The following is a 14,384-nucleotide window of genomic DNA, read 5'->3' as shown; positions in this document are numbered from 1 at the left end:
GGGTGCTGCTTCCAATAGCTCAGATGAGGAGCATCCACAGCAGACATCGACATCGCAACAGCTGTTATCTGGCAGGCCCGGAGCACTCCAAAGACAGGTTCCAAACATCAAAAGAGTTGCTGGACAGCTTGTCCAGAGGGTCAAAAGATCACAGCGTGCTAGGCCGCAAAATGTCTGCCAAAGTAGGAAGAGTGCAGTGTGGCACTTTTTTGACCAAAATCCTCATGATCAGGCCAAGGTTATCTGTAAGAAGTGCGCAAAGACCTTTAGCCGAGGGAAAAATCTGAAAAATTTGAATACCAGTTGCATGCTTAGACATTTAACCAGCATGCACTTGCAAGCGTGGACACAACACCAAACCTCAAGTGCCACATGTGCAACTGATCACAACGAAGGTAGTCAGCAACGCCACATTGTTTCCCCCACTGTAAGCCCACCGGTTAGCACAGCAGCAAATGTTGAGGTGTCGTTGCAAGACAACAGCAGTCAGGGAATCCCACCGTTATATCAACGAAAGACTGATTCTAGGCCATCAGAAAGAACACCAACTCCATCACCATCATCAACCCTCTCTCAGTCCGCCCTGTCCACCGCTACTTCCACCATATGCAGCTCTCAAGTCCAGCTCACCCTCCCAGACACTATGAGTAGGTCAAGAAAGTACTCAGTCTCTCATCCGCGTACACTGGGTTTGAACGCCCACATTGCCAAACTAATCTCGTTTGAGACGATGCCCTTTCGGTTGGTGGAAAGCGCAGCTTTCCGCGAACTCATGGCCTATGCAGTACCACGCTATGACCTACCCAGTCGCCACTTCTTCTCTCGCAAAGCCATCTCAGCCCTCCACCATCATGTGAAAGACCGCATTGTCCATGCACTCAAGCAGTCAGTGAGCGGAAAGGTGCACCTCACAACTGATGCATGGTCCAGTCGGCATGGCCAGGGCCGTTACGTGTCCATCACTGCGCACTGGGTTAATGTGGTGGATGCAGGGTCCACAGGGGAAAGCGGTGGTGGGACAGTGCTGCCTAGCCCACGGTATAGGAAACAGTTGGCTGTAGGCGTTCGACCCTCCTCCTCCTCCTCCAGAAGCGAAAGCTCGTCCACAGAGCGCAGTCATACGAGCACTCCATCTGCAGCTGCCACTGTTGCACACGATGTGTCCCCCTATCGAGCAGCTAGTGGAAAGCGTCAGCAGGCTGTGTTGCAGATGATGTGTTTGGGCGACAGACACACCGCCGAGGTGCTGGCCGAGTACTTGAAGCGACAAACTGAGTCATGGCTGGGCAGTGTACATCTTAAGGCAGGCAAGGTAGTTAGTGATAACGGCCATAATTTTGTGGCAGCCATAGCCCTTTCAAAACTCAGCCACATACCTTGCTTGGCTCACACCTTGAACCTGGTGGTGCAGTGCTTCCTCAAAAATTATCCAGAGTTAACAGCCCTGCTCCAGAAGGTTCGAAGACTTTGCGCGCACATCCGCCGGTCGCCTGTACACTCCGTTCGTATGCAGAAGCTGCAGCGATTGCTCCACCTTCCCAACCACCGCCTCATTATCGACATTGCAACAAGGTGGAACTCCACCCTGCACATGGTGGAGCGGCTGTGCGAGCAGAGGCAGGCCATAATGCATTTGTGGGAGGATACACGGCCAGGCACTTTGAGAGCAGACATGGAGTTGACAGGTGTGCAGTGGTCGAAGCTGAAAGACCTTTGTAAAGTCCTTCAGTGTTTTGAGGAATGCACACGGCTGGTAAGCGCAGACGACGCAATCCTAAGCATGAGCATCCCACTTATGCGTCTGCTCATGCAAACTTTGACGCACCTTAAGGAGCAGGCGTCTGCAGCCAATGTTGATGAGGAGGAAGAGGAGGAGGGAATCCTTGATGACATTCAGCCATTGTCTGCTCAGGGACCTCTCCTGGACGAGGTGGAGGAAGAAGAGGAGGAGGAGGATGATGATGGGGATGATTACTTAGGGGAGGAGGATGCATCTCGTGGGGCAAGTGAAAATGTTGGCGTGGCAAGGTCTGGTACAGGGTTTGTGTGTGACTGGAGGGATGTGGATTTGCCAGAAAGTGCTCCTCCACCCAGCACTCGCAGTGCATCATTGACACCGGGAACATTGGCCCACATGTCAGATTATGCCTTGCGGATCCTAAAAAGGGACCCCCGCATTGCCAAAATGATGAACGATGACGACTACTGGTTGGCCAGCATCCTGGATCAACGCTATAAAGGCAAATTACAAAACATCATGCCACAGGAGAACCTTGACCTAATATTGGCTAATAAATAGTGTTGAGCATTCCGATACCGCAAGTATCGGGTATCGGCCGATACTTGCTGTATCGGAATTCCGATACCGACTTCCGATATTTTTTCAATATCGGAAGTCAGCATCGGAATCGGAAGTTCAAAGTTGATAGACAGCCTGACGTCATCATGATGCGCGGTGTGTGCGCATCATGATGCGCCGTCATTTTGGGCCTTCCGGGGGTCTCTGCCGGCCTGCCGGGGGGCTGTGCCGGCCTGCCGGGGGGCTGTGTGGACTCCTCGGGGTCTGTACCGGCCTGCCGGGGGGCTGTGCCGGCCTGCCGGTGGTCTGTGCACCCTGTGGGGGTCTGTACCGGCCTGCCGGGGGGCTGTGCCGGCCTGCCGGTGGTCTGTGCACCCTGTGGGGGTCTGTACCGGCCTGCCGGGGGGCTGTGCTGATGTCCGGGGGTCTGTGCAAGCATCGTCCGATGGGACTACAAGTCCCATCTGGCGATGCCTGCTACCATGACAGTGATTGACACATTAGCCAATGATGGGACAGTAGTAGTCCCATCATCCGGCTAATGTGTTAAATGTTGAAAAAAAAAAAAAAAAAAAACTACATACATACTACATGCATGCTACATACATACTACATGCTACATACATACTACATACATACTACATACATACTACATACATACCACATATATACTACATACATACTACGTACATAACACATATATACTACATACATACTACATACATACTACATACATACTACATATATACTACATGCATGCTACATACATACTACATGCTACATACATACTACATACATACTACATGCATGCTACATACATACTACATGCTACATACATACTACATATATACTACATGCATGCTACATACATACTACATGCTACATACATACTACATATATACTACATACATACTACATACATACTACATGCATGCTACATACATACTACATGCTACATACATACTACATATATACTACATGCATGCTACATACATACTACATGCTACATACATACTACATATATACTACATACATACTACATACATACTACATGCATGCTACATACATACTACATGCTACATACATACTACATATATACTACATGCATGCTACATACATACTACATGCTACATACATACTACATATATACTACATACATACTACATACATACTACATGCATGCTACATACATACTACATGCTACATACATACCACATATATACTACATACATACTACATACAATACATTCATACAATACATACATAGACATACAGTACATATAACATAGAGTAACATACTTACCAATACTTGTCACATTGTTCCCCGAAGCCATTGTCTTTTACGGAATAAATATTAACATAACAAACCACAAAAATACTCACCCACGATCCGAAGCAGTGCACGAGTGTGTCCCACGACGATCTTGGGTAGAGAACTGCAGCATCAGCTGTTGCTGCCGTTCTCTACGGGCTGCAGGAATCCAATGACGGAAGGTAGGTATCCTTCCGCACTGTATTCCTCCGCCACTTAAAAAAAAAAAAGTCCCTAGTCTCACTTTATGCCATTGCTGCGTGGGAATTTCCCACACAGCAATGGCATAAAGTGAGACTAGGGACTTTTTTTTTTTTAAGTGGCGGAGGAATACAGTGCGGAAGGATACCTACCTTCCGTCATTGGATTCCTGCAGCCCGTAGAGAACGGCAGCAACAGCTGATGCTGCAGTTCTCTACCCAAGATCGTCGTGGGACACACTCGTGGACTGCTTCGGATCGTGGGTGAGTATTTTTGTGGTTTGTTATGTTAATATTTATTCCGTAAAAGACAATGGCTTCCGGGAACAATGTGACAAGTATTGGTAAGTATGTTACTCTATGTTATATGTACTGTATGTCTATGTATGTATTGTATGAATGTATTGTATGTAGTATGTATGTAGTATATATGTGGTATGTATGTAGCATGTAGTATGTATGTAGTATGTATGTAGCATGCATGTAGCATGCAGTATGTATGTAGCATGCATGTAGTATATATGTAGTATGTATGTAGCATGTAGTATGTATGTAGCATGCATGTAGTATATATGTAGTATGTATGTAGCATGTAGTATGTATGTAGCATGCATGTAGTATGTATGTAGTATGTATGTAGTATATATGTAGTATGTATGTAGCATGTAGTATGTATGTAGCATGCATGTAGTATATATGTAGTATGTATGTAGCATGTAGTATGTATGTAGCATGCATGTAGTATATATGTAGTATGTATGTAGCATGTAGCATGCATGTAGCATGCATGTAGTATGTATGTAGTATGTATGTAGCAAGTAGTATGTATGTAGCATGCATGTAGTATATATGTGGTATGTATGTAGCATGTAGTATGTATGTAGCATGCATGTAGTATATATGTAGTATGTATGTAGCATGTAGTATGTATGTAGCATGCATGTAGTATATATGTAGTATGTATGTAGCATGTAGTATGTATGTAGCATGCATGTAGTATGTATGTAGTATGTATGTAGTATATATGTAGTATGTATGTAGCATGTAGTATGTATGTAGCATGCATGTAGTATATATGTAGTATGTATGTAGCATGTAGTATGTATGTAGCATGCATGTAGTATGTATGTAGTATCTATGTAGTATATATGTAGTATGTATGTAGCATGTAGTATGTATGTAGCATGCATGTAGTATATATGTAGTATGTATGTAGCATGTAGTATGTATGTAGTATGTATGTAGTATGTATGTGGTATGTATGTAGTATATGTAGTATTTATGTAGCATGTAGTATGTATGTAGCATGCATGTAGTATATATGTAGTATGTATGTAGCATGTAGTATGTATGTAGCATATATGTAGTATGTATGTAGTATGTATGTAGCATGCATGTAGTATATATGTAGTATGTATGTAGTATATATGTAGTATGTATGTTGCATGTAGTATATATGTAGTATGCATGTTGCATGCATGTAGTATATATGTATTATGTATGTTGCATGTAGTATGTATGTAGTATGAATGTAGCATGTATGTAGTATGTAGTATGAATGTAGCATGTATGTAGTATGCATGTTGTATGTATGTAGCATGTAATTTTTTTTTTTTTTTTTTTTTTTTTTTACATTCAACACATTAGCCGGATGATGGGACTACTACTGTCCCATCATTGGCTAATGTGTCAATCACTGTCATGGTAGCAGGCATCGCCCGATGGGACTTGTAGTCCCATCGGACGATGCCTGCACAGACCCCCGAAGCCTGCACAGCCCCCCGGCAGGCCGGCACAGCCCCCCGGAGCCTGCACAGCCCCCCGGCAGGCCGGCACAGCCCCCCGGCAGGCCGGCACAGCCCACCGGAGCCTGCACAGCCCCCCTGGCAGGCCGGCACAGCCCCCCGGCAGGCCGGCACAGACCACCGGAGCCTGCACAGACCCCCTGGCAGGCCGGCACAGCCCCCCGAAAGGCCCGTACATACCCCAGAGAGGCTGTACAAGGGAAAAACAGGATTTTTCTTATTCCGATACCGGAAGTCCCATAGACTTGAATGGGACTTCCGGTATCGGAATCGGCGATACCGATACCTTTTTTTAAGATCGGCCGATCCATTCCGATCCGATACTTTGAAGTATCGGACGGTATCGCTCAACTCTACTAATAAACAAGCAACTCTGGTAAATCGGTTGCTTGAGGGATTCCCAGCACACAGCAGCGGTGATGGTTCTCACACGAGCCGTACGGGCCGGGGGCAGCTTGGCAGAAGTGTTCGTGGTGCACACAGCAGAAGTGGCGTTGGAGACAGGGGTTTCATGACAATGTTGTGGACTGATTTTTCAAATACCGCTCACACAACTGGTAATACTGCATCGATGGAAAGTGACAGGAGACAGCAGTTGTCAACTATGGTTACAAACTACTTTTCCTCCCATATCGATGTTCTCCCACACAGGTCATTCCCCTTTGACTATTGGGCCGCTAAACTGGACACCTGGCCTGAATTGGCCCAATATGCCTTACAGGAGCTCGCTTGCCCAGCTGCAAGTGTGCTATCGGAAAGAGTCTTCAGTGCAGCTGGATCAATCCTGACAGAAAAAAGGACCCGTCTGTCAACCCAAAATGTGGATGATCTAACCTTCATTAAAATGAACCACGCATGGGTTTCCTAGGATTTTGTCCCACCTTCCCCTGATGACACATAGGGTGACAGAAAAATGGCTTGCTTTGGTCCACCTCTTCCTGGTACTTCACCTATTTCGTCTTTTGCATCAGCTGAATGTCCAACATCAACATATGCCACTTTCTAAAACTCCCTAACTGTGCTGCCTCCCCCCCCATTGCCGGGGTCACCACCTAGCGCACGACACCGTGCGAGTGCCGTTGCCCTGGACAGGTGGGTAGGCCGACTCTTGGGCGCGGGCACTGGCACAGGGTCCCTCATAGTGCAATCAAGTGTCTCTGACGGTGGTGGTACACACCCACCGTCAGACACACCGCTGTACTTTGAGGGGCCCAGTGCCAGTACCGACGCCCACGAGTGGGCCCCCCTTGCTTGGGCAGGGCCCCAGCATTTGCAATCTTTACCTCTCCCTGCTCCTCCGCTGTGTAATCTGGGCCGTCAAATCCATACTGTGCCTGACACCGTCTGAGCCTGCCTCCTGAGACATATATTTTGAATGTGTACGCTATCCATACATGTTATCCGGGGATACGGTACCCTTTCTAACCTTTGTGCAATCACGTGCAATCCATACTGGGCCTAACACCGTCTGAGCCTGCCTCCTGAGACATATATTTTGAATGTGTACGCTATCCATACATGTTATCCGGGGATACGGTACCCTTTCTAACCTTTGTGCAATCACGTGCAATCCATACTGGGCCTAACACCGTCTGAGCCTGCCTCCTGAGACATATATTTTGAATGTGTACGCTATCCATACATGTTATCTGGGGATACGGTACCCTTTCTAACCTTTGTGCAATCACGTGCAATCCATACTGGGCCTAACACCGTCTGAGCCTGCCTCCTGAGACATATATTTTGAATGTGTACGCTATCCATACATGTTATCCAGGGATACGGTACCCTTTCTAACCTTTGTGCAATCACGTGCAATCCATACTGGGCCTAACACCGTCTGAGCCTGCCTCCTGAGACATATATTTTGAATGTGTACGCTATCCATACATGTTATCCGGGGATACGGTACCCTTTCTAACCTTTGTGCAATCACGTGCAATCCATACTGGGCCTAACACCGTCTGAGCCTGCCTCCTGAGACATATATTTTGAATGTGTACGCTATCCATACATGTTATCTGGGGATACGGTACCCTTTCTAACCTTTGTGCAATCACGTGCAATCCATACTGGGCCTGACACCGTCTGAGCCTGCCTCCTGAGACATATATTTTGAATGTGTACGCTATCCATACATGTTATCCGGGGATACGGTACCCTTTCTAACCTTTGTGCAATCACGTGCAATCCATACTGGGCCTAACACAGTCTGAGCCTGCCTCCTGAGACATATATTTTGAATGTGTACGCTATCCATACATGTTATCTGGGGATACGGTACCCTTTCTAACCTTTGTGCAATCACGTGCAATCCATACTGGGCCTAACACCGTCTGAGCCTGCCTCCTGAGACATATATTTTGAATGTGTACGCTATCCATACATGTTATCCGGGGATACGGTACCATTTCTAACCTTTGTGCAATCACGTGCAATCCATACTGGGCCTAATACCGTCTGAGCCTGCCTCCTGAGACATATATTTTGAATGTGTACGCTATCCATACATGTTATCTGGGGATACGGTACCCTTTCTAACCTTTGTGCAATCACGTGCAATCCATACTGGGCCTAACACCGTCTGAGCCTGCCTCCTGAGACATATATTTTGAATGTGTACGCTATCCATACATGTTATCTGGGGATACGGTATCCTTTCTAACCTTTGTGCAATCACGTGCAATCCATACTGGGCCTAACACCATCTGAGCCTGCCTCCTGAGACATATATTTTGAATGTGTACGCTATCCATACATGTTATCTGGGGATACGGTACCCTTTCTAACCTTTGTGCAATCACGTGCAATCCATACTGGGCCTAACACCGTCTGAGCCTGCCTCCTGAGACATATATTTTGAATGTGTACGCTATCCATACATGTTATCTGGGGATACGGTACCCTTTCTAACCTTTGTGCAATCACGTGCAATCCATACTGGGCCTAACACCGTCTGAGCCTGCCTCCTGAGACATATATTTTGAATGTGTATGCTATCCATACATGTTATCTGGGGATACGGTACCCTTTCTAACCTTTGTGCAATCACGTGCAATCCATACTGGGCCTGACACCGTCTGAGCCTGCCTCCTGAGACATATATTTTGAATGTGTACGCTATCCATACATGTTATCTGGGGATACGGTACCCTTTCTAACCTTTGTGCAATCACGTGCAATCCATACTGGGCCTAACACCGTCTGAGCCTGCCTCCTAAGACATATATTTTGAATTTGTACGCTATCCATACATGTTATCCGGGGATACGGTACCCTTTCTAACCTTTGTGCAATCACGTGCAATCCATACTGGGCCTAACACCGTCTGAGCCTGCCTCCTGAGACATATATTTTGAATGTGTACGCTATCCATACATGTTATCTTGGAATACGGTACCCTTTCTAACCTTTGTGCAATCACGTGCAATCCATACTGGGCCTAACACCGTCTGAGCCTGCCTCCTGAGACATATATTTTGAATGTGTACACTATCCATACATGTTATCTGGGGATACGGTACCCTTTCTAACCTTTGTGCAATCACGTGCAATCCATACTGGGCCTAACACCGTCTGAGCCTGCCTCCTGAGACATATATTTTGAATGTGTACGTTATCCATACATGTTATCCGGGGATACGGTACCCTTTCTAACCTTTGTGCAATCACGTGCAATCCATACTGGGCCTGACACCGTCTGAGCCTGCCTCCTGAGACATATATTTTGAATGTGTACGCTATCCATACATGTTATCTGGGGATACGGTACCCTTTCTAACCTTTGTGCAATCACGTGCAATCCATACTGGGCCTAACACCGTCTGAGCCTGCCTCCTGAGAGATATATTTTGAATGTGTACGCTATCCATACATGTTATCCGGGGATACGGTACCCTTTCTAACCTTTGTGCAATCACGTGCAATCCATACTGGGCCTAACACCGTCTGAGCCTGCCTCCTGAGACATATATTTTGAATGTGTACGCTATCCATACATGTTATCTGGGGATACGGTACCCTTTCTAACCTTTGTGCAATCACGTGTAATCCATACTGGGCGTGAGAATGGCTGGCGAGCTGTTAAGCAAGCTACAGCACCTGTGGTTTGCACACGTAAGTTTTTCATTTTTTCAAGAATGACGGTTAGGCCTAATTCCGGAACTGCGGTTGACCTGCACTTACTGGGAAATCATTGTTCGCGGGTAATAATTGTAATCAGTGATCCCCATCACTAACGTTGTTCAGCGGGTTATCTGCACCTGTAAGCGACAAACGCTGGCCTTTTCAGTGTAGCGCACATGCAGCCACGGACATGTAAGGGCATGACACACCAGTTATTGGCCAATCTCATGTGCCAGAGCCTCACGTGTCCCTCTAGTAAGCCGGACTCGGACCGCGGGGCATGACGGAGTCTCGTTCGTTAACGGAATTAAGCTTGCAATGTGTGCATCTGTTCTGTAGCTGGCATGGTTGAGGTTTCCCAGGTGGAGTCGAATTTAACCGTAGGCTCCACTCCTGGTGGTGCCCTTCTGGACATTCCTTTAAGGTTCAGCTTTTCAACCATACTGCCCACGTTAAACAAACACTTTGCCTTCATGAACGCTGTTTGGAGGGTCATGACTCGTGGGAATAACGCCGCCCAATCAGTTAACCTGCTAGAGAGATCCTTTGTTGCTCCCAAGCATGACATCACACTCCCTAGGAAGAAGGTAATGCCACTGTGGCGACCGTACTCCTGGGGGCGACACAAGTGCACTGATGCCCAGCCACTGCTCGATGAATCTGCTGGTACATTGACCCAGACCACTACATTCCCCTCGCACGCTACACGACCTGAATCTGACCCTGATGAAACTCAGGTTACCCTTCCCATATACAGTTCCATCTTACACGGTGACAAAGAGGAAGCTGCAGATGAAAGTGCAGGTTCGGCCCACCCGCCATCAGACACACCACCGTACTATCAGGGGCCCTGTGCCAGTGCCGTCGCCAACGAATGGGCCCCCCCTGCTTGCCCAGGATCACAGCACTTGCAAAGTTGAAATACTGTGCAGTGAGATGGAAGATGGGGACGACGAGGAGTCCAGACAAGTAGAGGGATTCCCTAGCGAGGAGACTTATTTGATTGTTTTCAATGTTGGGACAGCAATTTTTGGGGAGCACTATACTCTGGAGAATGATAGATGGGGCCCACCATACACTGGAACATTCCAAAGGTGGACATCAGACACTGGAGCAGCATTTACAGGGCCCATTATACACTAGAGCATTAGAAATGGGGCCCATTATGTTTGGAGCATTATTTGGGCCCATAAGACAGTGGAGCTTCATCCGTGGGGACCAACATATACTGTAGCGTTATGTGGAGCTCATCATATACTGTTTCAAACATTATATGGGACCAATGATTCTGTATGGAGAAATAGATGGGCCTCGTCATGAGATGTAAAAAGTGAGGTATTTTTCATTGTACTATACCGCTATTTCTCTGCCGTATCGGAGCATGATGAGTTGTGGTATGTGTTAAAGGGGCGCTCTTTCGCCCAGGGCACATTAAAACCTGGAGCCAGCCCTCCCCCCCCACAGTCTGTAGCCAAATAACCCCCATTTTTCAGTGCGTAACTTGTATTATGAAGTTAATTAAGGTTGACAAGCTTAAGTAAGAAGAATTGATGCTTTTGGCATTCAAATGGGCACTGTTGGTGTGTTTCCTGTCCTCTCACTGCCGACTTTTATTCCCCATTGACTTACATTGGGTTTCGTGTTTTGGGACGACCCCGACTTTTCCCTATAATCGGACGATCTTGCTCGACCCGACTTTTGGAAAAGTCGGGTTTCACGAAACGAAACGCGACCCTAAAAAACCAAAAGTCGCTCAACTCTAGTCCCCACATGTATTAGCAGGAATGGGTAGTCATCTGTAGGTCTGAAAAGTCTTGATATCCTGTCAGACACATCTTTAATTTTTGCACCTGAAGACAGCTCATTTCTCTTGAGGTTATATCCGGTCGGCAGATAGCAGCCTCTGTTCCTCTCATTAGGGAATCCCCCATGACCACCACTCTCCGTTTCTTCTTCACATTTTTCTTTCTCCATCCAGGAGGACTCTGAAGGCATACAAGGTTGTTGTTTGTGGACAAAGTCTTATCCTGATGTATTTCTTCTTCGTTCTCCTGCATAAGAGCCTGGTACTGGTTCTTGAGCAGTATGGGTGCTGACTGCCTCTTGATCCTCCTGCTTCTCTGGGTCACATGCTTCTATTCCTCTGTTTCTTCACTCTTCACTTTCCTTAATTATTTTCAATGTAGCTAACCTCTCTTCTAGATTTTGCAACTTTTCCTCCAACAGGGACACAAGCTTGCATTTCTGGCATGTAAAGTTTGGCTTTTCCACTGGTAAGTCTGTGACCATGTAGCAAGAAATGCAGCTCACCAAATGGCTACTGACCTCTTCCATGTTGTTATTTTTAAAGAGATATCAAAGCTGTGAAAAATATGGCCTGGGACCCTACATTTCCCTGAATGCCCAGTAGGTGAACATTATGGACCCTGGTGTTATGATTGGGTCACCGAGGAGGAAAGCAAGACCAAGCTAAGCCACAGAAAACCAGAGAGGTTGGTAACTAAGCAGATTGCAGGCCCCTGATCCTATCCACACAACTAGCAGTAGCCGTGGAGCGTACCTATGATGATCCTAGATGCCTCGACACAGCCGGAGAACTAAATACGACTAAAGCAAGAAAGGGAAAATCTAAACTGCCCCAGAGCAGACCCCAAAGGAATAGATAGCCCCCAAACATATATTGTCTGTGAGACAAGATGAAAACACAAACACAGGTAGGAAAATAGACTGAGCAATCAATGGGGCCCACACTAACTAGACAGGACAGGAAAGGAAAGACTCTGTCTGCAATCACGCAAAAAACCCTGCAAAAAATGCCCAGTATGTCTGATAGAAAAATACTGAAGTCACTAGACTTCGCCCACTATATCAGCACTCTGGTATATTCTGAAAGCAGAGCAAAAGAGGCCAATCTAATAAGGGACAAAAACAAACTGGCACAAGCAGTAACATAAGGATGGAAATTCAACACAGCCCCAGCCGGAGCTGGCTGAACACACAAAACTGAAATAGACAAAACCAGATCAAATGTGAACAATAGCAAAAGAACACTTAGCTTTGCATGCAGGGACTGAGCTGGAAACTAAGACCTCAGGAGGCAGGAAAAAATCACCAGCAGGGATAGAGGGAGTCGGCTGTCTTAAATCCAGTCAGAAACTCCAGATCTCCAGTCATCCTCCTCATTATCAGGTGGCAGGCCTCTGTTAATTAGATCAGCTCCATTACCTCCAGTAACCACCAGAGGGAGCCCGGAAAGAGAACTCGTGACCGCTCTGTCAATATAACCAGCTCCACTACCTTCACTAGTAACCAGAGGTAGGCCAGAAAGCGAATTCACAACTCCCTGGAGTTGAGTCCCACCCTGGCACGACACATGTGATCCCAATGCCGAGGATTGCTGGCTCTACATCTATTAGGGTTTCCTCCATGTCATATGTTAGCTTATACACCCCCTCCTGCTCCTCCTCCTTCAGCTCTGCTGTATCATCTCAGAGCACGTCATCCACATCAGCTGGAAGCTGTGCAGCGCTGCCTCAGCGAAGCAGCAACAGACTCTGCTGAAGCTAATTTGTTTAGTGGACAAACCACATGCTACGGCAATGTTATTGAAAGGAATAACAGACCAAACAGATCTGTGGCTCTCGCTGCTGAACCTACAACAAGGCATTGTCGTGTGTGATAATGGGCTTGAAAACTCACATGAAAACTCACATGCTCAACATGGTAGTTCATCGGTTTCTGAAAATGTACTCATATTTTCATGGTCAAGGTACACTGTGTCAGCGGCCATGCCTGCAAGTCAGCTACAGCTGCGGCTGTGCTGGCAGTGTTGCAACAGCGCATGCAAGTGTCAGCTCACCGACTGGTGTGTGAAATGACCACACACTGAAACTTCACACTGCACATGTCAAAGTTTTGTGTGCAGCAGAGGCCAGTTGTGGATTACCGGCTCGAACACGCCTGTCGTTATTCTTGTCAGCCTCCACACATAACAACTGAAGAATGGGTATGGATGTCTGACATTTGTGCAGTTCTCCAACACTTTGAGGACTCTGTAAGCTGTAATGATGCCATCATCAATACAATGATCCCGCTTTGGCGTCTACTTAAGCAGTTGCTGCTGACAATTAAACATGAAGCTTTGCATGCAGACTAGGTGCAGATGGAGGAAGACATGAGACAGGGAGATTCTACACAGCTCAGCCTCATCTCATCTGATCAGCACGTATTGGGAAACAATGAAGACATGAAGGCTGAGGACGAACTGGAGCTAGCTTCATCCTGTCTCTCCTATGTGGATGGGCTGAGGAGGGGAATGAAGAGAAAGAGGTGGAGGTGGAGAGTAATCATCATGGTGAAGACAGAGAAATGTTGGCTGTAAGGACCTTGGCACTTGGCAGACTTTATGTACCACTGCCTTTCCCATGACTCTTGTGTTACATTCATCTTGGCCAAAAAAGATTTCTGGTTGTTCACCCTGCTAGACTCATGCTACAAGGAGAATGTTGCATTTCTTTTTCCTGAAACAGAGAGGTTTTCTAAAATGGTGCTATACCAGAAGATCATTGTAGAAAATATGTTGAAAAAATTCCCACCAGACAATGCTAGTGTCAGGGGTCAAGCTTCCATGCCCAACCAAGGAG

Source organism: Dendrobates tinctorius, unplaced genomic scaffold, assembly GCF_039654945.1.
Source record: "Dendrobates tinctorius isolate UK_male_01 unplaced genomic scaffold, ASM3965494v1 ptg000083l, whole genome shotgun sequence".
In the NCBI taxonomy this organism is placed as follows: Eukaryota; Metazoa; Chordata; class Amphibia; order Anura; family Dendrobatidae; genus Dendrobates; species Dendrobates tinctorius.
This window is presented reverse-complemented; position numbering follows the sequence as displayed.